The sequence below is a fragment of the Herpailurus yagouaroundi genome, unplaced genomic scaffold, assembly GCF_014898765.1.
Source record: "Herpailurus yagouaroundi ecotype Mexico unplaced genomic scaffold, PumYag 162, whole genome shotgun sequence".
NCBI lineage: Eukaryota > Metazoa > Chordata > Mammalia > Carnivora > Felidae > Herpailurus > Herpailurus yagouaroundi.
Window position 1 is genome coordinate 40958953 of NW_024412403.1, and position 25634 is coordinate 40984586.

General features: G+C 35.4%; 1 long non-coding RNA gene across 1 annotated transcript in view; it reads left to right on the forward strand.

The window, feature by feature from the left end:
• LOC121036107 (uncharacterized) overlaps positions 1-25634 on the forward strand; it is a 91307-nt gene that overhangs the window by 775 nt on the left and 64898 nt on the right. The window lies entirely within an intron of this gene.

Below are 25634 nucleotides of genomic sequence, written 5' to 3' on the forward strand. Positions count from 1 at the left end.
AGGGGTCCGACACCCCACTTGGGAGGGTGCAGGCTTCCGGCGCTCCTACCTGGAGGGGCGGCTGGGGTGGAGAGAGACCGGGCACCGGCCGGAATCCAGCACTGGAGGGTCGGGAGAGTCTTCGAATTCATCCCCCGGCGGGATGCTTCTGGGGAAAACGGTTAGAGAAATGTGAGGGGCCGGGAGGAGGAGTAGATCGGGGGAAGGTTGCAGTTTTCTAACTTGATTTCCCGCGGGTACGAAGCACTGAGGTAAAGGGCAGGAGAGAGCTTCCACCTCGCGGCCACGAGGGGCCTGGGAGGTTGCTGGTCCTGCCCGACTAAGGAAGCCTGCCTTCCCGTTCAGGGGGGCGGTTGAGTGAGGGTGGCTATTCAGGGTTCCGGCCCCCAAAGGGGCTACGAGAGCCGCATCTGTGGGCCCAGAAAGTTAAGGAATGAAATGGAGGAGATGAGGAGACAATACCTACGGAGAGGAGTATTTTGGGTGCTTCAGATGCTGGATTGAGGTTTGGGGTTATTTCCACTTGCGCGAAAGAGGCGACCTTTGATAGCGGTCCAGAGAACTAAGGGTGCATTTCCGCGCACTTGGGAAGAAACCTTGAGAAGACTTCGTTTTCTGCATATAAAGTATTTCTCAGGCACCTTGTCGATTGTCACATCGTTAAGCCGATTTGTTCAGTGAGCATGTAAGATGACATCACCAGCCACTCAAAATCACTTTTTCTGGACTATCTATGTCATCATTGCAGTTTGACTAAATTTTAGTGGGCGTGCTATACCCCAAACCGGGAAAGTGAAACAGATTCAAGACGGGTTTCACTCTGGTTTCATTTATATACAAATCTTTGAAATTTGATTTGGTGAACCCAAGTCTAAATCCTCAAGTTTGAGTTGCCCCTTTTGTCCACGTATTTGCTGAACAAGGAGGTCTGGACTCTGAGCTGGTTTTCACTGTGAATTGGGAGTGTCAACGAGCCAGCTGCAAGCCCGAGGAAGACTCTCCATCCCTCTGGTCTTAGAATTACTGTTCCTCCTTCTCTTTCCCTTTCTCCCTCTCCAAACTCATAAGCAGGTTTGAGCGTCATCACTGTGTATCTCCTCCAAGGAAAGTGGAGTTCTTGATCCTCTCCATCCCATTCACACCTGTGTGTCAACATTGGTCCTGATAATGAGAGTAGTTATTCACTGTTTCCAATCAGAAGTGGTTTTCTATGCTTTACGTGGCTTGTTTGTTAAACCCAGCTGTTTCTAGAACAAATGTTATTCTTGCCTGGTATCAGCTTAGGAGTTGCCAGATTTTGTCCAAGAAATTTTAATATATTTCCCCACACCTTCTTTGGTCGGTATGAATCATTTGTCAAGCCTCGTCCACGGAGACTTACTACAGAACTAATGAACTTAGTTATATCAAAGGGTCGTTCCCTTTCAACAGTATGTAAAGAGCTCTGATGGAATGAAGATTTAAAGAAGAGTGCAATTTTTGACACTTTAACTCAGTAGGCAAGTTTTATAGATGCCTGAGATTGAGCAATCACACATTTGTAAAGGCAGCTTTTTCAGTTTTAAATTCTTAACTGGAAATGAGAGGAGTAATAGTTTGCATTTTCTTATCTAGTAAGTGTGGTCCCTTTTGAATGTGATTAACTATTACTGAAATCACTTCAAGGATTTTTAAAGGGCACTTTCTAGTGTATTAGTAATAAAGGGCTAGTGTAAAACAACATGGATATGGTTATATTTGAAAGGCTATGGCAGGATTCTCTTTTTTTCAATAAGAATTTAAGGAGTGGAAAGGACACTGATTGAGGCAGAGTAAACAAGATGTAGCTTGTTGCTTCCTGATTGCTATTAACTGAAAGCACGAATAATCCTTAGGTCAAGACCTGTAGGGAAGCATCTGTAGTGATCTGATATAGAACCACAGCTCCTGTGCCCCACAGTGAGAAGCCTTCCTTTTCCATTCCCTCAACCCTAAATTAGACAGGAAAGAAATGCTCACTTCTGCTCTAAAAGTGACGAACTCTTGAAATGCAGTAGGGAAACTCAGAGTTGGCATCTGCAACAGAAATTATTACTTCCACTTGAAAAGGTGCAAAGAGAAATGTCAGAGCCTACGACCGAACATAAATAAGCAAAAATTGTATCAATGAGTACATGTAAGTATTAAAGAGAGAAGACTATATCGATCTAATAATTTCTCGGTGGTGTTTCCTTCTCTCAGAAGTAGTTGGTGGCCTTTTTACCCATGGTAGGCACTTTCTGTTTTCTTCTATGTACAATAGGAAGCCATTAAAGCATTTCTATTGGGCAACAGTTTTACCAGGATCCTCTTGATACCGGATCCTCTTGATACTGTGTTGAGATAATTTGTATAAAGACAAGAGGGACAGTAGGGAGGCTGTTAGGGAGCTAGTTCAAAGCCTAGACTTTGATCAGAGTGATAGCTGTGCATATACCATATCCTGGATATATTGGAAGTAAAGGTGAGAAGACTCCATGATGTATTAGACATGGTTACTGACAGAGGAAAGGAATCAAGGTTCACGCCTAGATACATGATCAGAGCAGCTGAAAGAGTGCAGTTGTCACCCACTGATATGAGAGGAGTCAGGAGAAGCAGTTAACCTTTGAGCAGCCTATTCGATCTTCAGATGCGGGCATCTCAAGAGTAGTTGGGAGAAAGCTCAGGGAAAAAGTCAGAGTTGGAGATAAAAATGTGTAAGTCACTACTATATAAATGACATTTAGAACAATGGGACTTTATGAAATGATTTAAGGGGAGAATGTATTTAAAGCATCAGACTGAGAAAAGAGCTCTAAAACAGCCCAAAATATGGACACTGAAAAGAGTAGGAACCAGAAAAGGAAACTGAGAAGGAGCGGTAAGTGAAACGGGGAAATCCAGAAGGGTGTAATATCATGGAAGCCAGAAGAAGAAAAGTATTTTAAGAAGGAAGAAGTGAGGATCAGCTGTCTCCAATGCTGCAGAAGAGTTAAATTGTATGAAGACAAAGAATTACCTTGAAATTTTATTTGGCCTTGAAAAGAGCTATTTCAGTTGAAACGGTGGTGATAAAAGATTGACCGATAGGGATTGAACAAAGACTAGTGACCTTGTGATTTCAGTCCTGGGAATTTATCTTACAGATATATTGGCACTTAGGAAAAATAATATATGTTCCAAGTTACTCCCTGCAACTTTTTATATGGATAAACAATTGACAGCAATAAATACTTGTAAATAACAAACAAAATTAACTATGTACATCCATTCAATGGAATACTATCCAGTTGTTAAAATTATTAAGCCACCTTTCTATGTACTAAGATGAAAAGATTTTCAAAGTCTATTAAAGAGAAAAAGTTGCAATTCAGTATGCATGGTATGTTATCATTTATAGAACAAAGGAGAATGAACCTATGTATGAAAGTATATATTTAAAAACTGGATAATAGTGGTTGCCTACAGGGAGAAAAACTGGGTGTTGGGGTTCAATAATGGGAGGAGGATAAAGTCCTGTATATACTTGCTTAGTCTTGTATATACATTAATATCTTTGAGTTATAGTTATTGAAAATAATAAAAGTTTATATGCAAATCACACAAAAAATTGTAGTTTAAAATAATAATGAGGAAAAAAGAATGGAAGATGAGGAAACAAAAACTCTGTATAAAATAGCTTTTTCAGGAAAAAGATGAAAAGTGGCTAGAGCAGGCCATGGGGATTTGTTTTTAAAATGGGAGCTGTAATGTTGGAATTAGGCCAATGGGAATGAACCAGGCAGAAGCAAGAGTTGATTTAAAAAATAGAGAGGGAGTGAGAAGAACTGTGGGAGCAAAGTCATTTAATAATTGGTAGGGGATAGAATTCCAGAACTGAATGAGTGAGAGAACTAGCAACACTAGGAATAGGGACAGTGCATTTTCCCACAAAGCCCCAGACTTGTATCAGTCCTTTGGTCAGCCTCCTATATTCCTAAAGTGAAGTGCTGCCTGGGACATTTGTAGAAACTCTTCTAATTGACGCCACTGTAGTAAAGTCAGTTCTTATGTCATTTGTTCACTTAACCTCTCATCAAATCTTTTCTTACCATCGTTTGGCATTCTCTGCAGTTCTCCAAAGCAGCCTGAGCACAGCTGGCCACCCTTCTCAAAACTAATCCTGTCTCTGTCCCTGTCCTGTGCTTTGCTCTCAGGATGATTCCTCTTTAATGGGAATTCAGACACTCCCAGGAATGAAGCTCTCTCCACTCTTCTGACTCCTGTGTGTTTAGTTGCTCAGCTACTCTCCTTCCCTCTTATCCTATAGTCAAGCTGACTTCCTCTCTGCTTTGGATCTACCACTGCCCCATTCCAATCTGCACCTTGCTTCATAAGCCATTCTTTGTATCACCTGCAGCATTAACTTCTTCTTTATTTAATGACTCCATTGTTTAAGTTGATTAAGATTATATCACTCTCATCCTTAAAACAAGCAAACAGAAAAGCCTGTCATGATCCTGAACAATCCCTGTATCTAGTCCCGTTCACTCCTTTCCTCAGTCAGCTTCTAAAAAAAGTAATTTTTATTTCTTGCCACCATCTCTTCCCCTCCCATTAACTCCTTTCCCACCATAGCCTGGCTTCCACCCCTACCATACCATGAAACTCCTGTGGCAACTGGCATCATATTTTTTATTTTTATTTATTTAAAAAAAATTTTTTTTTACGTTTATTCACTCATTTTGAGAGAGAGAGGGAGAAAGCATGATCAGATGACGGACAGAGAGAGAGAGGAGAGAGCGAGAATCCCAAGCAGGCTCCACACCCACCAGCATGGAACCCACTGCGGCGGCTCCATGATCCAAAAGATCATGACCCAAGACAAAGTTGGACGCTCAAGTGACTGAGCCATCCAGGTGTCCCATGTCATCATATTTTTAAACCAGAAGCTACGAATCACTGAAACCTTAGCTTGCTAAACTGTGTAGGAACATCTGGCAAAGTTAACCATTAACCATTCATACCTTTACTTCCATTAGACTCAAAGATAACTTCCTTGCTCTTAAACAAAGTTAGTGGCAGCACTTTCTTGGTCCAGTTTCTTTGTCTTTGAATTTTACTTCTCCATTCATTTGGTGATCCTCTTCCACTATCTATCCTTAGCTTTCTTCTCCATTCACTGCCATTTTTCTAATTCTTCTTTGGTGAAAGATCCCTTTAAGAAACTAGAAACACAAAGGAACAAACAACAATGGTATTTCCTCCCTAAGAAAATAATGCACGTAAGTACAACTAATTGCAGATCATTTTTTGTCAATTGACGGACTCACCAAAGTTCATGTATGGGAATTAGGAATCCTTGCTACACCTTATAAAATAATATCATTAGCTACTGTGGTTTCAGTTACCTCCAAATGGGTCCTACTTATTTCAAATGTGACAAGTCTCAATTCTAACATTGCCCATTAATAGTTCTCTGCATCTGCACCCAGGTCTAACACATACTACCTTCATGAGTTTGTCCATAAAATATAAATAAATAAAAATAACTTTCTTATCACTGTTAGTGAAAAAATAAATATTACTGCCACAAATAGTAGGCAATAATAAAAAAAGTAATACAACAACAACAAAAATAGTGATCTTATAAAATTTTAATCAGGTAAAATTATTGCCAACTAAAAGTCTTGAGCCTGAGGCCAACTTGCTCTCAGCTTATTAAAAGGGAGATAACAAAAGTTAAAAACAGATCTTCAACAAACTGTAACACTCTCAAAGGGAAAGAAAATTGAAAAGGGAATAAATTCCTCACTTTGTTATTCAGTTTTATTTAATGCCATGACGTAGTACAAGTCAAGTCATGTCATGTAGCACCAATGGAACTTGGACTTGGGAAAATTTCCCTGTCTGCTGCATATCCAGCTCAAAACTCCTCATTAAGCTACAGACCCTAGAGATCACCAGATGGACAGATAATGACCTCTAGGTGCAGTCAACAGGCTCACAGTTAAACTCATCTTCTTTCTCCCCTAAATGTATAAGTTTCTTGTATTCCATATCCCACCAGAGAAACTCCCAATTCCTTTTTTAAAAATTTTCTCCATACCCAGCCAAATCCAGTCAGTCTGATGGGTCTTTTGAATCTACTTTCCTGATCATCCATTACCTTACTTCAACTCAATATGCCTGGCCTGGACCCTTTTAAGTATCTTTAACTTCATCTCCCTGGACCAAGCCTTGCCCCCATGAGTCATTTGCCCCATGCTGCTACCAAATTAATTTTAGAGATTAGTTCTGTCCCATGCTTAAAATCCTTTGGTGGCTTCCCATGTCCTTCTGGGAACAAGCCAAACTATTTAGCTTACTCTTGTGGCCCTCCTTTATCTGGATTTCTGCTCCAGCTTCCTTCCGATCACCCCACCTTGCCCGTCTGCCAGCTATGCTTCAGCAATAGGGAACTCCTCACTGACGCATGAGGTTTTCCTCTCTGTTCTTCACTTAGGTCTGAATATCCTTCCTTCTACCTGGGAAATTCGTAGTCATTTGCCAAAATTCAGATATTTGTTTTCCTTTCTAGACCCTTCCTATAACTAGAAAACAACTCCCTTCTGCTAGCTTCCATGCTATACTCACTGGCTATATGTATTTTTTATTTATTTACTGATGTCTTCTCTCCAGTTACACCAGGGTGTCCTTGGATGCCACAATTGAGTCCTATTCATCTCTATTTCCCCTGACTGAGTGAACCATAGTATTTGGCACGAAGGGCATCAAAGACAAACTTCTCTGACTCTCCTGTTGCCTGCAATGAAAATGCCTGTAAACCAGCCACAACCCTGAACACTTCACAAAAACCCTTAGATGGGAGGGTGATTTTCTAAAAATCATTGCAAAAATGTCTCTTTCTCTATTCAGTGGTGCCTCTGTCTATGGCATTTCACTGTTTCAAACTATTTCACAAAATTAAAAGACCAAGAAACTCAGAGAAGCTTCCTAACATAATCTGCTGTATCCACCATATCTGAGCCAGATGGCTGTTTTTCTTATATAATAAAACCTCAAGGGAAGAATATTATATAACTTCACTCAATAACCCACTTTAGTGTTCAACTACCTTTACTTTTTTATACAATGTAAATGGACATTGCCATGGTTGTTTTATTTGTTTATTAAGTGGACAATACATGGTTACATTTTCCTTATATCAATTTTTCATCTATTTCAAAACAATGTCAACTAATATTGAAGAAAACTATCTCAATTAAATCAAGATTTATTGATACTCACTACTAATGTTTTACAAATGTCTGCCTGTCAGCTATTCAAGATGTAGAGATCTTTGGCTCCAACTCAACCTGAATCTTTCCTCTCTTTTTGCATTATTACCCAGTCTTGTAATTAATATATATCAATTTATTCACACACTCATGGTGAAAACTAATAGAATAAAATCTTTGAGATAGAGGTTTTACATAAGTAGAAACCTGTGAATACACTAAGACAGTCAAGGTTATGTGCAAATACCTAGCTATCAAAAGCCCTAATTTTATAATTATTTTTTAATCTTACAATACTTTTTGAGGCATCTGTCATATTTCAAAAAGTTTATAAAGTATGATTTTGTTTTCTGAATGCCGTAGCAAGCAAAATTCCTGATTACTGCCTTGATAGCTAAGATAATTTCAGAAAAACAGTGATTTGGCTCATGCTTACAGGCAAGGATGGTTTAGTTATGTGGTACAAGTAATAATGAATAGGTGGGTTGCATATTTTCATAACTTCTTAATGTGTGAAATAATGAGTTCCAGATTTGGAAAGTGGTCATTTCAGCATTCTCTCTGCGAGTTAGCCAGTGTAGCCACTGCAACACAACACGAATAATTCAAGGCATCTTTTAGCTGTTCTTTGGCTTCTGGGCAGCTATGCTTGACAAGGCAAGGACCTGTCAATCTTTATCATTCTAGTTGAAATAAAAGCAATGGATCTCTTTACTCTTACCTTGCATAACTAAAGTCTAGACTGTGTAATTTTCACCCTTTCTATTTTGAGAAAAATAGCTTGAATTTCAAATGCTCGAAGAACCAATTTCTCTCAAATTCATCTGTGGATCTCCCTTTCCCCCTTTCCTTATTAAACTCAATCAGCCACCATTAGTCCTAAAACACAGAAGAGAGAAGCTCATATTCTTCCCTTCATAAAGCATAATCCTGGAAGGGGCTTTCAGATGAAAGGGTTTAAGTTCTGACAGACTTCATTTTTGTCCTAAAGAAGGTTAGCAAGATTTAGCTAAAATCTATGCAAGTTTCCTTTCTATGCTTTTCCTTTCAGTACACTCTGTCACTAAAAGTACTTGCAACCTTTCATTAAATATCCTTGCTACCTCAGGACCTAAGTGGAGAAAATCTGTCAAGATTGTTGCACTTTTTAAAAAGTATATAAGTGTTTCACACCATTGCAAAGTTATAGACAGACAATAGTTCTGCACTGGCTAAAAAAGTTTACCTTAAAACCAGTATCACACATTGTAACATTAGATTTTTTGGAAGAACATCTAATTTAATGTCAGATACAAATATGTAGAATTCATAGTGAAACAGTAGGGAAGTGTTTTCTGGATGAATAAATGTATGATTGTCTATAGCATAGAAAAGTGGTATTGAACCTCACAAAATGTAAATAAGAGGTAGAAGGGAATGTTCCTGCCCTGGACAGAAATTCATTGAGTAGAAGAAAAATTGACAAAATTAGAACTACACATACTTCCATGAATACAAACAGAATGGCTTGAGAATTAACTGATAATTTTTATAGTTGCTTTCCAACGTATCATTACATTTTATCTTCACATCCAGACAGAAATGATTATCCCCATTTTATGGAAGAGGGAAGTGATACCCAGAGATTTAAATTGTTTGTCTTAAATGGTGAGGGGCGGGGGCACAAATACACATTTGAACTTGGTCCAATCATCTTCCAACTATAGAATATGTTGTCCTTTGACCCTAAAGTATCTGAGAAAAAAACTGCTTCTTCTCTGGATTCCTTTTTAAGGTAGATTTTTTTTTTTATCATTTTCATTGTTAGGTTTAAATAAAAAATGAATTGCAAAAGTTAAAACTGAAAAGTATTTTTTCTATTACTTACTTTACAGATGCTTTCAATATATAAAATGTGATTTTATTCTAATAACATTTTCCTGATTATTGAAAACATGAATATATAAAATCACTTAAAGAAAATAATAAAAGTCTCCACAATTCTATCACAACCTTCTCACAAGAATTGAGTATCATGTCTTAGTTTTTAACAAACTTTTGCTGAATTGATAGCCAAAATTATACATCTCAACTCTTGTTATATTGGTGTATTTTTCCTTTGATTACTTATAAGGTTGAATATAATTCCTTTTATTTTTATGGTCATTTGAGTTTCTCCTTTTTGAATTATCAATGCTTTTTTTTTTGCTGTAACTATGGACATGTTTATGTTTTTTCAAAGCTCTGTCATATGCTGTAAATTTCCCCCTTTGTTGACACCTTTGAACTTGTTCCATGATTGGTGGCACTTAAGTTTAAATTTTATGTGGTTTAACATTTCAGGTTTTTACTTTGGTTTGGTTTTAGTTTCATGAAACCAAAAGTAAGTTTACAACTTTCCATCTGAAGATCAGTTGGATATTTGTTCATATTTTCCAATAGCTATGATGTTATTTTCTATTTAGCTCTTTGATCAAGCTTTAATTCATTTTTATATATCATTTATGACCTTTTATCCCTAAATATTTACCCTATTGTCTTAATACCATGTTTTGAAAGGTCATTCTATCTTCACTTGTAAGAAATACTAAATTTATTGTCTGCTAGGTGCTCCTGTTTGCAGTGATAAGTTCTGTTTAGTGGCTCTCTCTCAGTTGTTGCAACAGTGGCACTACTTTTAAATATTGTGAATTGGGCATTATTTTAGCAACTGTATTCAAGGGTTTTCTATCATTCTCCAAAATGTTGTGTATTCTTTCCTGTGTGTTACCCCTTAGTGAGCACGGGTAATTTTCTGAGATATCAAAAATTTGAGTTTCTTATTGGAATAAGCATTTATTTATTTATTTATTTATTTAAATGTTTATTTATTATTGAGAGAGAGAAAGCATGAGCAGGGGAGGGGCAGAGAGAGAGACAGAGAATCCAAAGCAGGTTCTGTGCTGTCAGCACAAAGTTCAACATGGGGCTCAAACCCATGAACTGTGAGATCATGACCTGAACAGAAGTCACTCAACCGATTGAGCCACCCAGGTGCACCTTCAATAAACATTCTTTTTAAGTTTATTTATTTATTTTGAGAGAGAGAGTCAGTGCATGCATACAAGCTGGAGAGGGGCCGAGAGAGAGGGAAAGAGAGAATCCCAGGCAAGCTCTGCACTTTCAGAAACCGTGAGATCATAACCCAAACCTAAGTCAAGAGTCAGACGCTTAACTGACTAAGCCACCCAGGCACCCCTGGAATAAGCATTTTGAGTACATGTAATGTGAAAGGACTAATTGAATTTCCCTTGTAGGAATATGATATCTCTCAACTTATTTAGGACTTATTTCTTATTGTGAATTAAGTTTTATAATTGACTTTTTATGGGTTCTACACATTTCTTTTTTGGGTTTTTCCTAGGTATTTTATGTTATGGAATATTAATATGACTTATAGGTATTTATTATTACATCTTCTTGTGCTTATGGCTAGTTCACAGAAAAGTCACTTATTTTTATTCATTTATCCTTATTCTATTTAATGTGACAAATTCTTGTTAATATAAGTGAATTTTTATTCTCTTAGCTATTTAAAATAGACAATAATATATTCTGAATCCAAAAATTTTGTCTGCTTATTTTTTAAGCAAAAACAATAAATAATTATGTTTATAAAGCTATTCTATTAGAATTACTGTATATTATTCTCAAAAGTATAAACCAAATAGTGTACCGTTGAAGTCTAATGTTATTCTTTAATTTAGAAGTTATTTTGAAGAAAGTGACAAAGTTTTAAGTTTTTGTATTTAAATATTTTCAGTGATGCTTATTTTTATTATTATATTGTGACCAGAAAATGTGGACAGCATGATTACTATTTGAGCTGCTTTTAGAAGGTTTTCTTTTTGTTTTATATGTGTTGAATTGTGTGAAATATCACTGCACACTTGAAAGACAGTGAATTATGTGCTGTGTATGACACTAAGAAGCAGTGTATTCATCACTTTTATATTCTTGTTATTTTATGCATATGTTTTATTTTTTTAACTTTATTTTTTATTTTTTAAAATTTACATTCAAATTAGTTAGCATATAGTGCAACAATGATTTCGGGAGTAGATTCCTTAGTGCCCATTACCCATTTAGCCCATCCCCCCTCCCACAACCCCTCCAGCAACCCTCAGTTTGTTCTCCATATTTATAAGTCTCTTCTGTTTTGTCCCTCTCCCAGTTTTTATATTATTTTTGTTTCCCTTCCCTTATGTTCATCTGTTTTGTATCTTAAAGTCCTCATATGAGTGAAGTCATAGGATTTTTGTCTTTCTCTGACTGACTAATTTCACTTACATAATACCCTCCAGTTCCATCCACGTGGTTGCAAATGGCAAGATTTCATTCTTTTTGGTTGCCGCTAATACTCCATTGTATATATATATACATGTATACATATACACGTGTATACATATATACATATATATGTATATACATATACATGTGTATATATACATATACATGTGTATATATGTATACGTATACATATGTATGTATACATATGTATATGTATACATATATATACATATGTATATATACAGATGTATATACATATATATGTATGTATATATACACATATGTATATGTATGTGTGTGTCTGTGTGTGTATATATATATACATATATATATATATATATATATATATATATATATATATATATATACACACCACATATTCTTTATCCATTCATCCATCGATGGACATTTGGGCTCTTTCCATATTTTGGCTATTGTTGATAGTGCTGCTATAAACATGGGAGTGCAAGTGTCCCTTTGAAACAGCACACCTGTATCCCGTGGAAAAATGCCTAGTAGTGCAATTGCTGTGTCTAGGGTAGTTCTATTTTTAGTTTTCTGAGGAAAATCCATACCGTTTTCCAGAGTGGCTGCACCAGCTTGCATTCCTATATTCTTGTTATTTTATATGATTAACTGTTACTTATTTATAGAGATCCATTAAAGTCTCCCTCTACAGTCATTATTTGTCTATTTCCCACTGGATATCCAGCTTATGGGTCTTTTGTATATTATGGTGCTTGATTATTGGGCACTTAAAGATATATGATTGTCTAGTTTTCCTATATGAAATTTATTTAATCTTTTATTTTCATTGAATTCATCTTATCTGATATTATCCTTTTTTATAGGTCTGCCTCAAATTTGTTGGCCTGAATCATTTTATAGTTGAATTTTTCTTACAAACAAAATATTATTAGCTTTCACCTTTACCTAATCTGGATAGTTGATCTGGGTATCTTTCCCTTTTAATAGGTGAGCTTACCTTACAATTTTAATTACCTTCTTTAAATATCAGATTCCATTATACCTGAACCAAAAATTTTTCTGTGTTTTCTTATTTCTTCTTTTGTCACTATTTTTTGACACTGATGGATAATTTCTTGATTTGTTTATTTTTTGATATAGCCAAGTAGAGTTGATGTGTATTCTATTAGAAATTGATATAGATCATTGCTTAAATTTCTTATCATTTCTAAGATTGTGTGACCTGATAGAAAGTGAAGGGAACAAATGGTTTCAAAAGAAACTTCTTTCATCAAAATGTTATCATGTATTCCATTTGATGTTACTGCCCAAGCCACAATAAACTTCAGTAGTGTCCAATTCCTTGCTTGGCCAAATGACACATTTCTGGATTAGCATGCCTCTCAAGGCTCCAAGGAAACAGCAGGTATGGGAATAATACCTCCCCTTCCTACCCAAACTTTCTTTTGTTGCCATTACTTTACCCACATGTATGGTATGTCAGATAGAGCCTGCTAGCACTCTCTTTGCTTCATTCATCCCAGATACACAGCTTTTCTGAAGGAGGTAAAATTTTAATTACTTTTCACTATGCCTTCCATCAGATTGATTCACACTATTTCAAGCAGAAATTCCTGAAATTTGTGCCAGGAAGATGTCAGGTATCACTAGTTTTTAACAGTAGCTCAATCATTTTCTTCTTTACTGGTTTATAAGTTATTTTAATATGAATTCAAGTGGGCAAAGAACTATATGCAATCTTGTAAAGAAATTCCTCAAGTTGTGGCTTTGACCCGGTTTATACATCATGTGAAGAAAGATAAATTGTAACTTTGCACAGGTGTTATTAATTTTAAGAAGCATTTGGCCAGATGTGTATACATTGAATTCTTTAGCTGAGATAGAGCTTCTGTCAGCTCTTATAAGCTTAGAATACTAAAACTTTCTTATTTTCCCCCAAATGATCTAACTCTTTTTTAATGTACCAATTGATCATAGACTAGGTACTCATGTATAATCCTGATTTCAGATACTTCATTAACTTCTCTCTTCTCATAGTTCAAAACGGCTACTTACTTCATACTTCTTAAATTCTCAGTTAAGATATTTTCAGTTATATATGAACAGTGGTCATAAAATTAGGACTTATCCAACACTCTGGCTCACTGCTTCTTTAAATGATTATTTTTAAATCTTCCCTTGCAGTTCAGTTATTTTTGGACATTCGATAGAGTTCTGTTGTGAAAAAAGCATTCCTACAGGCAAGTTCGGAAACTACTTGAATTCAATAGTTCTTGGCACAATGACACATTTAAATTGCAATTTGAAAAAGGAGCAAGGTAGGGTTATGAGTAAATAAGGGGAATAAAGGAAATTGATGGATTTTGTTTTGTAATAGTGGGAAGTCTTTGCAGAATAAAGGATATGACAATAATATTTCAAATGTCAACTGATGAAAACTCAGCTCTGAAAGATACGTAATAACAAAGGAAAGAGATTAATATTAAAATTATTTTTAAAAATGCTTTTAAAGATTCTGGATGACAATGTTTGACTAGTGGTGTTCCAGTAAATGTTTACCAACCAACGTTGGGAGGGAGAGCAAGAGCTCAGATTTGTAAAGTTTGCCGATTTTCCTATTGCAAACAGTGTATCATGATCAGTTTTTTTTTAATTTTTTTAACGTTTATTTATTTTTGAGACAGAGAGAGACAGAGAGCATGAGTGGGGGGGGGGCAGTCAGAGAGAGAGGGAGACACAGAATCTGAAACAGGCTCCAGACTCTGAGCGGTCAGCACAGAGCCTGAGGCAGGGCTTGAACTCATGAACCCGAGATCATGACCTGAGCCAAAGTTGGACGCTTAACCGACTGAGCCACCCAGGCACCCCGTATTATGATCAATTTCAAAGTAACAAAATAAAGTCACTGAACACATTTGGGAAGAAATGTGCCCAATGGTTTTTGGCCAGTGGGAGCTAAGTCCAGCATACCTCTAGTATAATCTTAATAACATTTTTAAAAATGATTACCAGACTATGTAAGATCTAACTGGTAAAAACAAAGGATATTTTATACCTGGTACTTTCATATTTAAAGTAAGGAACAAGGCAGTGTGGTGCAATTCAAAGTGATCAAGACCATTAGGACCCGAAACTGATGGGTTTGAATCCCAGCACCATCACTTAGTGTGTGATTTTAGCAAAATTACCTAATTTATCTAAGCCTTAATATATTCATCTGTAAATTTCTGAATAACAAAAGCTATTTCACTAGCATCTTGTGATGACTAAAAGATATAATACATAAGAATGTAGCTCATATATAAGTAGATATTAAATACTTTTTTCTCCATCTTCTGTACTACTCATTTCCTGTCCTAACTCATTAGAAAGTAGTAAAATGAGGTCAGAATTGATGTAATATGATTAGTAAGGAAATGGTCATGTCTCTAGTGTTGGCACACCTATGTAGCAACCTGAAAAATTGCTTTTATATAGGAGAGAAAATTCTTTTCTTTTTAATGTTTGTTTATTTTTGAGAGAAAGAGCATGAGCAGGTGAGGGGCAGAGAGAGAGGGAGACACAGAATCCGAAGCAGGCTCCAGGCTCTGAGCTGTCAGTGCACTGTGAGATCAGTATGAACTGTGAGATCATGACCTGAGGGAAGTCAGGTGCTCATCCGACTGAGCCATCCAGATGCCCCTAGGAGGGAAAATTCTTGAGAAATGTAGACACCACCGCAAGAGAAGAATTACTTACATGTTTTCCTTTCCATTTCTGAAGTGTCAAAATAAAATAAACACAAAACTTTGAGGAGTTGAGGGGACACGTGGCACATGGATAATCTTTACAACTTGATGCTGTTGCTTATCATTTTGGAGCCTCTCTGGTGAAAGAAATAGAAGACAAAAAATGTAGAAAGGGTATTGAATGGATCAACCTGTGGTATTTGCCACAAAAATACAAGTCTGCAAAAGGTAGGAATAATACGTCATGGGAATTCATGGAAGAAAATAACTTTTGGCTGTCATAAACAGGAGAGACTTAACCTCATATCATTTGAAATGATAGTTGCAGGATTTTGATGAGTAGAAATTGTCAGATTTGGAGTATTTTCAGTGAATCAAACAAAAAAATATGAATTGACACAGAAGTAAGAGATTTTTTAAATAAAAACTTCTGCTCTTTTTAAATTTTTTAAATGTTTTATTTATTTTTGAAAGAGAGAGAGAGTGGAGGGGGGAGGGACAGAGAGAGAGGGAGACACAGAATCTGAAGTAGGCTCCAGGCTTTGAGCTGTCAGTACAGAGCCCGATGTGGGGCTTGAACCCATGAACTATGAGATTATAACCTGAGCTGAAGTCAGATGCTTAACCAACTGAACCACCCAGGTGCCCCTGAAAGATTTTTTTTTTAACAGAAAAGTGAGTAACCTAATGTATTTCAGTTGCAAACTAGACCCAGGGTAGGATCAGGAGATACACTACAAAAGTAGCTTGGTACCTAATTAACAAATGAGCCTATGTGAGGTTTTCCATTTCCTATGTAGTTAACATATTTGAAGATGCATGCACTATATTAGCTGCTTTACATATGTTTCTGTTTAATTCCCAAATCAATACTAAAAAGAAAGCATCATCTCATTTTATGGAAAAGGAAACTACTGCCAAATTGAACTTGGATGACTTAAGGTTATACAACTTATCAGCAGAGAGACATTGAAAAGTTTTGACCAGGGAGGTTACATGATGGGGAGTACAAATTCCTATAGTTATTTGATATTGGCTAATTAAAATTCTTAACTGAATTTTACACAAAATGTAAAATTAGAAGCTATTGATTACTGCAGACACAGAAGCATCATTCTTCATGTAGCAGATGATAATGTCTTAGTAGCTTTCCTTATGGAAGCAACAGTGACCAACCTAGCATTTCACTTCCTCCCTCTTTACAGCATATCATTGAAGGTGTTTTTGTCCTTTCTGGTATATTAAACAAGTTATCTGGGCAATTATTTCAGGATTTTTATCTAAGTTTTCTTTGAGGAATACATTAATCCATCTACTCTCCCTCAATGACTTAGTTTGGATTAATTTTTCAATGTCATTTGAAGACAGCCAAGCCTTGAGGAAATTTGAAATATGACAAAAGCATGTGGTTAAGCAAACGACAACATATGCAAATATATGATTCTAGTGGAGAAGAAGGACTTAGTTGAGTGGCTAGGGAGATATCATTCTCTGTGGTTGTTCTTACTGAAATCACCAGTGATCTCCAAATGGGTAAATTCAAAAACAACCTTCAACTTTCATCCCATCTTATCACTTGGCAGTATCTGCTATAATTTATAGAAGTTACTTCTTTTTTTTACAACCACTTTATTGAGGTAAAATTCACATGTAAAAAACTGTAAATATTTAAAGTATGTATACAACTTGGAATCTTTGGACATAAGTATACATCTGTGAAACTGTCACCAAAATCCATGCCATAAACATATCTGTCACTTCCAAAAGTTTTATCTTGCCCTCTTCATTATTTCTTGGTAATAAGAACACTTAACATAAGATCTACCGTCTTAGCAAATTTTAAAATATACAGTACTGTGTTATTAATATAGGTGTTGGGCTCCTGGGTGGCTCAGTCGGTTAAGCATCTGACTTCAGCTCCGGTCAGGATCTCATGGTTTGTGAATTCAAACCCCACATCGGTCTCTGTGCTGACAGCTCGGAGCCCAGAGCCTGCTTCGGATTCTGTGTCTCCCTCTCCCTCGGCCCCTCCCCCACGCATGCTCTGTCTCTCTCAAAAATAAATAAACATAAAAAAATTAAAAAATAAATAGGCGTTATGCTGTTCAATATGTCTTTAGGATGCATTCATCTCCCATAACAGAAACTTTGTACCCTTTGACTAATACCTCTCTGTTTTCCCCTCCCCCTAGGCCCTGGCAATCACCATTCTACTCTCTGTTTATAAGAGTTTGACTATCTTAGATTCTTCATATAAAAAGGATCATGTAGTAGTTATCCTTTTGTGACTGGCTTTTTCCATTAAGTTAATATCCTACAGGTCTATTCATGTTGTCGTGAATGGCAGAATTTCCTTCTTTTTAAGGCTGAAAAAATAGTATTCCAGTGTGTTTGTGTGTGTGTGTAAATACACACACACACACACACACACACACACACACACACACATATATATTCTTTATCCATTTGGGTGGTTTTTGATCTTGGTTTTGTGCATAGTGCTGCAGTGAACATAGGCATGCAGTTATATTTTCAAGATTATAATTTTAATTCCTTTGGATAGGTACCCAGAAATAAGATTGATGAACTATATGGTAGTTCTGTTTTTAATTTTTTAGGTACTCTTCATGCAGTTTCCATAGTGGCTACAACAGTTTATTTTCCCACTGCAGTGCACTAGGGTTCCCTTTTCTCCACATCCTTGACAAATTTGTTATCTGTTGTCTTATTGATAATAGCCATTCTAACAGATGTGAAATGGTATTATTCTGGTTTTAATTTGCATTTTCCTGATGATTCATAATGTTGAGTACTTTTTAATATACCTGTAGACTCTGTATGCCTTATTTGGAGGAGCATCTATTCAGATGCCCAGGGTTTTTTGTTTGTTTGTTTGTTTGTTTGTTTGTTTGTTTGTTTTGTTTGCTTTTGCTCTTATATATTTTGTATATTAAACCTTTATCAGATATATGACTTGCAAATATTTTCTCCCATTCCATAGGTTGCCTTTTCATTCTCTTTATTGTTTTCTTGCTATGAAAGATTTTTAGTTTGATATAGTCCCACTTGCCTATTTTTGCTTTTGCTGCCTGCACTTTTGATGTCTTATCCAAGAATTACTGCTAAAACCAATGTCAAAAAGATTTTTCCTTATGTTTCCCTCTAGAAGTTTTAGTGTTTCAGGTCTTATGCTTAGGTCTTTAATCCAGTTTTAGCAAATTTTTGTGTATGGTATAAGATAAAGGTTCAATTTCATTCTTTTACATGTGTATGTTCAGTTTTCCCAACACCATTTATAGAAGAGGCTGTATTTTCCCTGTTGTGTATTCTTGGCACCTTTCTCAAAGATCAAGTGACACTTATATGTGGATTTTATTTTGGGGCTCTCTATTCTGTTCCATTGGTCTATATGTCTGTTTTTATGCCAGTACCATACTATTTTGATTATTGTACCTTTGTAATATATTTCAAAATTAAGAAGCATGATACCTCCATCCTTGTTCTTCTTGCACAGAATTGCTTTGGCTCTATAGGACCTTTTGTTGTGCCATATAAATTTTAGGATTGTTTTTCTATTTTTGTGAAAAATGACTTTGGGATTTTGATAGGGATTGCACTGAAATCTGCAGATTGTTTTGGGTAGTATGGACATTTGAATGATATTAACTCTTCCAATCCATAACACAAAATGTCTTTGTAGTTATTTGTGTCTGTTTTTTCTGTAGTCAGTATTTTATGGTTTTCAGTGTACATGTCCTCTACCTTCTTGGTTAAATTTATTTCTAAATATTTTGGGGTTTTTTATCCTATTGTCAATGGGATTGTTGTTAGAATTTTCTTTTCAGATAGCACGTTGTTGGTACATAGAAAAATGTAATTTTTGTATGCTGATTTTGTATACTGCAACTTTGCTGAATTCACTTTTTAGTTCTAATGAGGGTTTGTGTGTGTGTGTGTGTGTGTGTGTGTGTGTGTAATCTTTAGGATTTTCTACATATAAGATCATGTTATCTGCAAACAGAAATAATTTTACTTCTTCCTCTCTCATTTGGATTCCTTGCATTTCTTTGTCTTGCCTGATTGTCCTGGCTAGGACTTCTAGTACTATGTTGAATAAAAATGATGAGAGCAGGCATCCTTGCCTTGTTCCAGATCTTGAAGGAAAAGCCTTCAATTTTTCATCATTGAGTATGATACTAGCTGTGGGCTTTCTGTATGTGGTCTTTATTGTGTTGAGGTAAGTTCCTTCTATACCTATTGTGTTGAGGGTGTTGAATTTGTGAAATGCTTTTTCTGCATTTGTTGAGATTATTATGGAATTTTTATCCCTCATTCTTCTAATACAGTATATCACATTGATTCATTGACATATGTTGAACCATCCTTGCATACCAGGGATTAACCCCACTTGGTCCATCTGTATCATCCTTGTAATGTACTGTTGATTTGGTAGGCTAAGAATTTGTTGAAGAATTTTGCATCCATATTTATGAGAGAAATTGGCCTGTAGTTTTCTTTTCTTATGGTATCTTTATTGGCTTTGATATCAGGGTGATGCCGGCCTCATAAAATGAGTTTGGAAGTGTTTCTTTCTTCTTCTATTTTTGGATGAGTTTAAGAAGGATCAGTAGTATTTTTTTTAATGTTTGGTGGAATTAACTTGTGAAGTCATTTGGTCCTGGACTTTTTCTTTGATAGAATATTTTTTATTTCAGATTCAATTTCCTTATTTGTTATTCATCGATTCATGCTATTTTTTCTTGATTCAGTCTTATTCCATTGTGTGTTTCTAGGAATTTATCCATTTATTTTACATTTCCAATTTATTGGTATATAATTATTCGTAATAATCTCTTATGATCCTGTTCATTTCTGTGGCGTCTTTTTTTCTTGATTAGTCTAACTAAAGACTTTGTTGATCTTTTCAAAAAAACCCAACTCGTTGGTTTATAGTTTTTTATTATTTCTTTTTACTAACTTTGAGCTTAGTTTGTTCTTCCCCTTTAATTCCTTGAGGAGCAAAGTTAAATTATTTAATTAAGAACTTTCTTATTTTTTAATATAGACCTTTCCTGACATAAAATTCCCTCTTTATACTGCTTTGCTATATTCTGTAAATTTTTGTATGGTATGTTTTTATTTTCATGTGTCTTAAGATAGTTTCTAACTTTCCTTTTGATTTATTTTTTGATCCAATGGTTGTTCAAGAGTACATTGTTTAATTTCCATGAATTTGTGAGTTTTCTCATTTTCCTTTTGTTATTGTAGTTTTATTTCATTGTGATTGGAAAAGATACTTGGAATGATTTTAGTCTCCTTAAATTTGTTGAGATTCATTTTGTGACTTGGGATGTAATCTGTCTTGGAGAATGTTCTGCATGCACTCGAGAAGAATGTGTATTCTGCTGTTGAGCGAAACATTCTGTATGTGTCTGTCCGTTCCATTTATTCTAGTGTTGTTCAAATGAACTTTTGCTGTATTGATTTTCTCCATTATTGATGGTGGAGTAATAAAGTCTATTACTATTGTATTGTTGTCTATTTCTCTTTTAATCAGTCAGCATTTGCTTCGTGTACTAGGTGCTCCAGTGTTGAGTGCATGTATATTTATAATCGTTATATTTTTTTGGTGAAATTGACTCTTTTTGATAATATTGCTAAACATTTTGTCTTTCAAGACAATTTTGGACTAAAAATCTGTTTTGTGTGGCTTAAGTATAGCCAGCTGTTTTCCTTTGGTTACCATTTGAATGGATTATATTTGTCCATCCTTTCACTTTACTCCATGTGTATCTTTAAATCTAAACTGAGTCTCTTATGGACAGCATTCATTTGGAAATTTTTTTCATCCATTCAGCCACTTTACATCTTTTGATTGGTGAGTAATTTGATTGATATGAAGTAATTTATTGATAGAAAAGGACTTACCATTGCCATTGTGTTGTTTTCTGTCTGTTTTGTAATTCTTTTGTTTTCCTCTCTTGCTGTCTTCCTTTGTGATTTGATGGAGTTTTTTGGTAGTAATATACTTGATTCTTTTCTCTTAATCTTTTTTAATCTACTGTAGGTTTTTTCTTCATGGTTGCCAAGAGGCTTGCACAAAACTTCTTATAATTATAACAGTATGCTACAAACTGATAACAACCTAACTTCAATCATATACAAAAGCTTTACAGTTTTATCCTTTCACACTTTATGTTATTGATGTCAGAATTTACTCCTTTTTATATTGTACGTCTTCAATCAAATTTTTGTGGTTCTACTTATTCTTAATACTTTTAGCTTCAGAAACTCTTTCTTAAAACTCTCTTCGATTAGTTTCTACAACAACACTTTCCTGATTTTCTGACTTATAAGTGTTATATATTTTATATAATTTGTTAAGTTGTTTAATATTTTGGATAGTACTTGGGAGGCAATAGGTGTGGCAAAAGCAAGGGAGTAGAAGAGTGATAAAAATCAAGTACTTTTAACCTTTAACCCAATCTAAAGATTCTTCACAGTCTGGCCTCTGTCTACATTTTCAACTTCATCTCTAAACCAGATTAACCTGCCATTCCAAATTTCTCAACCAAGAGCCACTCAATAAAATCTTCCTAGAGTCTCTCTAGAAATTGTTATTCAACTTACTGGCCTCTCACAGCTCTTATTTGTATGTATTTACAGTTGAACGTATTGTATTTATGTGCAATTATGTATAAAAAAATATCTCCCCCACTCTCATCATGTCATGAGCTTCTGAAAAGCAAGGAATATGTCTAGTTATTGTGTACCCAGTAACTACTGATAAAAATAAGGTTTAAAAAAAATCAGCAAATGCATATTTAATAAACAAATGAAAGTTCAATGAACTAATACTCCCTGGGCTTCTTATTATTTTCCACAAAAGAACTATAATAATTCTTTTCCTCCTTAAAACTTCAAAATTGTTATATCGAACTAAGAAAACGAATTACAGAAATATTTTTATAAACAAAAAGTATATGCACAAAGTAGACCAATTTGAATGTTATGAGTCCACAGTTCTTCTGATGTTATGAATAGCCACACCCATGTACACAGGCATGTTCACAGAGACACAAATGAAACTAAATGCTAATTCTTACATTTCCCAATGTACAGAAAAGTATCAGTTTTGCTGATTTGGTAGCCCTGCAACTGAATGCTATCAAAGAAGAGGTATTAACTTTGTTCAACATAGCTTTTTTTTTTTTTAATAAGATGGTTTATATTTATTTTTTAATTTGAGTGAGAGAGAGAATCTAAAACAGGCCCCATGGCTGAGATCATGACCTGAGCTGAAATCAAGAGTTGGACACTCAACCAACTGAGCCACCCAGATGCCTTCATTCAACATAGCTTTTTGAATTGTCTTAGGCTACATCATTATTGTTCTCTTAGATTAGTTGGGAGTGGTACACTTGTTGAATTGCTGAGAGCTCTGGCTTTTTATTATCTTTCTGTATATGAACTAAGCAATGGTTTTGGCATCATGCAAACTGTTAAGTTTTATAAATAAGCAATGCTTTTGACATCCTGCTAATTGTTACATTTTATAAATGAGATGCACAGCTGGAATGTGACTTGACCTCTGCTTCTGGCAAGCTTTCAGATGCCTCTACTCCAAGTAACATAAAGGAAGTTTTTGGTTTTTTTTAAGGAAGTTTTAATCTAAAAAGTTAAGGAAGACAAAGGATAAGATTACTAAGATATTTTAAAATATGCGTCAAATTTTTCATCATTCATTGATTTTGCAGATGTCGCCTCGGTACTATCGCTCATGTTGCTGATGAAGCCATGCTGTATAAAGCACAGCTCTGTCAAATTCGAGAGAGTTAGTAGAAAGATATTCTTTGTCAGAAGTTTAATTGACAAGTACATATTCCGTGAAAACTGTCTGATAACCTCCAGAATGTCATGCTGCTTTTGTAGGGTCTCAAAGAGACACCATTATCAGGAAGGAAAACAAGAGTTCTTGTGATTTATTTTTGGTTGCTCTAAAGAATTATACAAATGCAGTAAAACTCTGAGAATTCTGCACATATTTATTGCTTCGTGTTTGAAGAGCTCTCACCAGAGACACCTTAGCGTAGATGTAAAACAACCCTCTGAATGAATGAGAGAAACTAGAAAGAGCTGTACTAAGTACGTGCATATGTAAGACACAAATCTTCAGATTTTTCCCCCAAATATTGACAGTACTGATAACAATTGATACAGAGTCTACAGAACTCTAAAAATAATCCATGTCCAAGGCAATGGGACTGAAGGCAAGGTGATAGTAAAGAGTCAAACCCTCTGTTTAGCATAGCAAGGTTGCATATGTTTTATGTGTCGAGAGAAAATCTGGAAGATTCTGTATTTGCGACATTCTGCCAGAACCACACCAGGAAGGCTGCTCACAGAATAAGGTAACTCCAGAAGCAGAAGAATCTGCAGAACAGGAGGAATGGTGGAAGATGACAGATTAGACCTAAATGTCATCCCAGACCTCTACTTGATGCACAGGAGACCTGCAATCCTCGCGTGCCGAATAGTGGCTTTTAGACTCCTCTACCACCACCCTTTCTTCAGCCCCCTATTCCCTATCCCTGCCTCTCTCGAACTATGCTTTCCCCTGTTTATGTATCACACAGACATACCATCGAGCCGCTAGGCTAAACCAATCCAATCAGGAAAGGAGTCTAAAGCAAAGTATTTAAGTAGGCATTTACTCTCAGGGCTGTGTATGTACCTCCTTAAATTTTGATCACTAGGAACCTTACCTGTCCCATCTTAGCTCCAGATGTGAGGGAAGAGCATAATGGGGTGTCTTAGTTCAGGATGCTATAACAAAGTACCATAGACTGGATGGCTTACAAACAACAGAAATTTATTTCTCACAGTTCTTGGAAGCTAGGAAGTCTCAGATCAAAGTATTCACAGATGTGGTGCTAGTGTGTTTGTTTCCTGGTTTATGGATGGCTGTCTCCTCTCTTCTAATCCTCCCAGGGGAGGAAGGGGAGAGCTCTCTGGGCCCTCCTTTTTAAGGGATTAGTGATCCCATTCATGAGGGTTTTACCCTGGTCACCTAGTGGCTTCCCAAAGGTCCACCTCTTAATAGTATCACATTGTGGATTAGGTGTCAACATAATGAATTTGTGGGAGACATAAACATTCAGTCTGTGGCATAAGGTACCTTTAGAATCCTCTCTGTATGCACTGCAGGAGTTTGACTAGCGTCAACAACTTATTGAAATTTATAGAAACTTATTGCTAAATTTATAAAGTTATATATTGGTTCTTGTTGCCTTTCTGTCTTCAGCTTTGGCCTAAAATTCTAGGGAGCAGGAAAAATATCCTTTAACTTCTTGTTACCCATAGAGCAACAAAGAGAGTTTACTTGGAGTTTTTCACTGTTATAAACAGTTCAATGAGTTGTCTTATACATGTACTATTTTACTTCATTTAAATTATATCTGCATAATAAATTCCAGCAATGGGATTACTAGTCAGATGTTATAAACATTTTTGGGACATGTTGCTTACGGCCAAGGTTCTTTTGAAAAGAATTTTACCAACTGTCACTGTAAATTTGTATGGTTGTGTTCACTTCTCCACAACCTGATGTACATATAAGTATTTTAATTGCTAATCCAATTGGCATAAGATGATTAGATTTTATTCTCAGCTCTTGAATATTTTTACTTCATTGTGTCAATTGTTTTAGTTTTTGGCTTATTTTTATAGGACAGTTTTTTTTTTTTATCTGGTTTGTGAGTTTGGATTATTTAAATTCATAGAAGAATGCTAGTATTTTAGTAAATTACCTAATTTTAACTAGGCTCTTTGTTATTATTTTTTCTCTTCTTTTTTTTCTTTGACATCACCATTATAGTGCTCTTTCTTTTCAAAATATCTTCTGATTTCCCCTCCCCCCAACCCATTTATGCTGGGTTTGGTAAGTTGTATAAAGAAATAAAACTGGAAAATTAACTTATTTATTAATTAAAAAAACTTCATATTGACCAGTATCTCCATCATGCCAACATTTAAGATCATAAAGTTTTAATGTATATAAGATAATAAAAGAATATTAGCTAATATGAAGTTAAATGTTTTTGTATTTTATAAATTCCCTAAAATGAGATTTAATATTAATTAGTATTTCAATCAAAATCTATGCTTAATATTAACAAACTACAGACTTTAGTAAATTTAGGAAAAATTTAATATTGAATGTGAAAATTTTAATTCAAACTTACTGGACCTCTTTTCAAGTATTTTGCACTGATAATTATAGTTGTGTGTGTGTGATAATTTTAATTTTTAACTTTAACATTCTGCTTTTTTACATTTCTATATGGATATT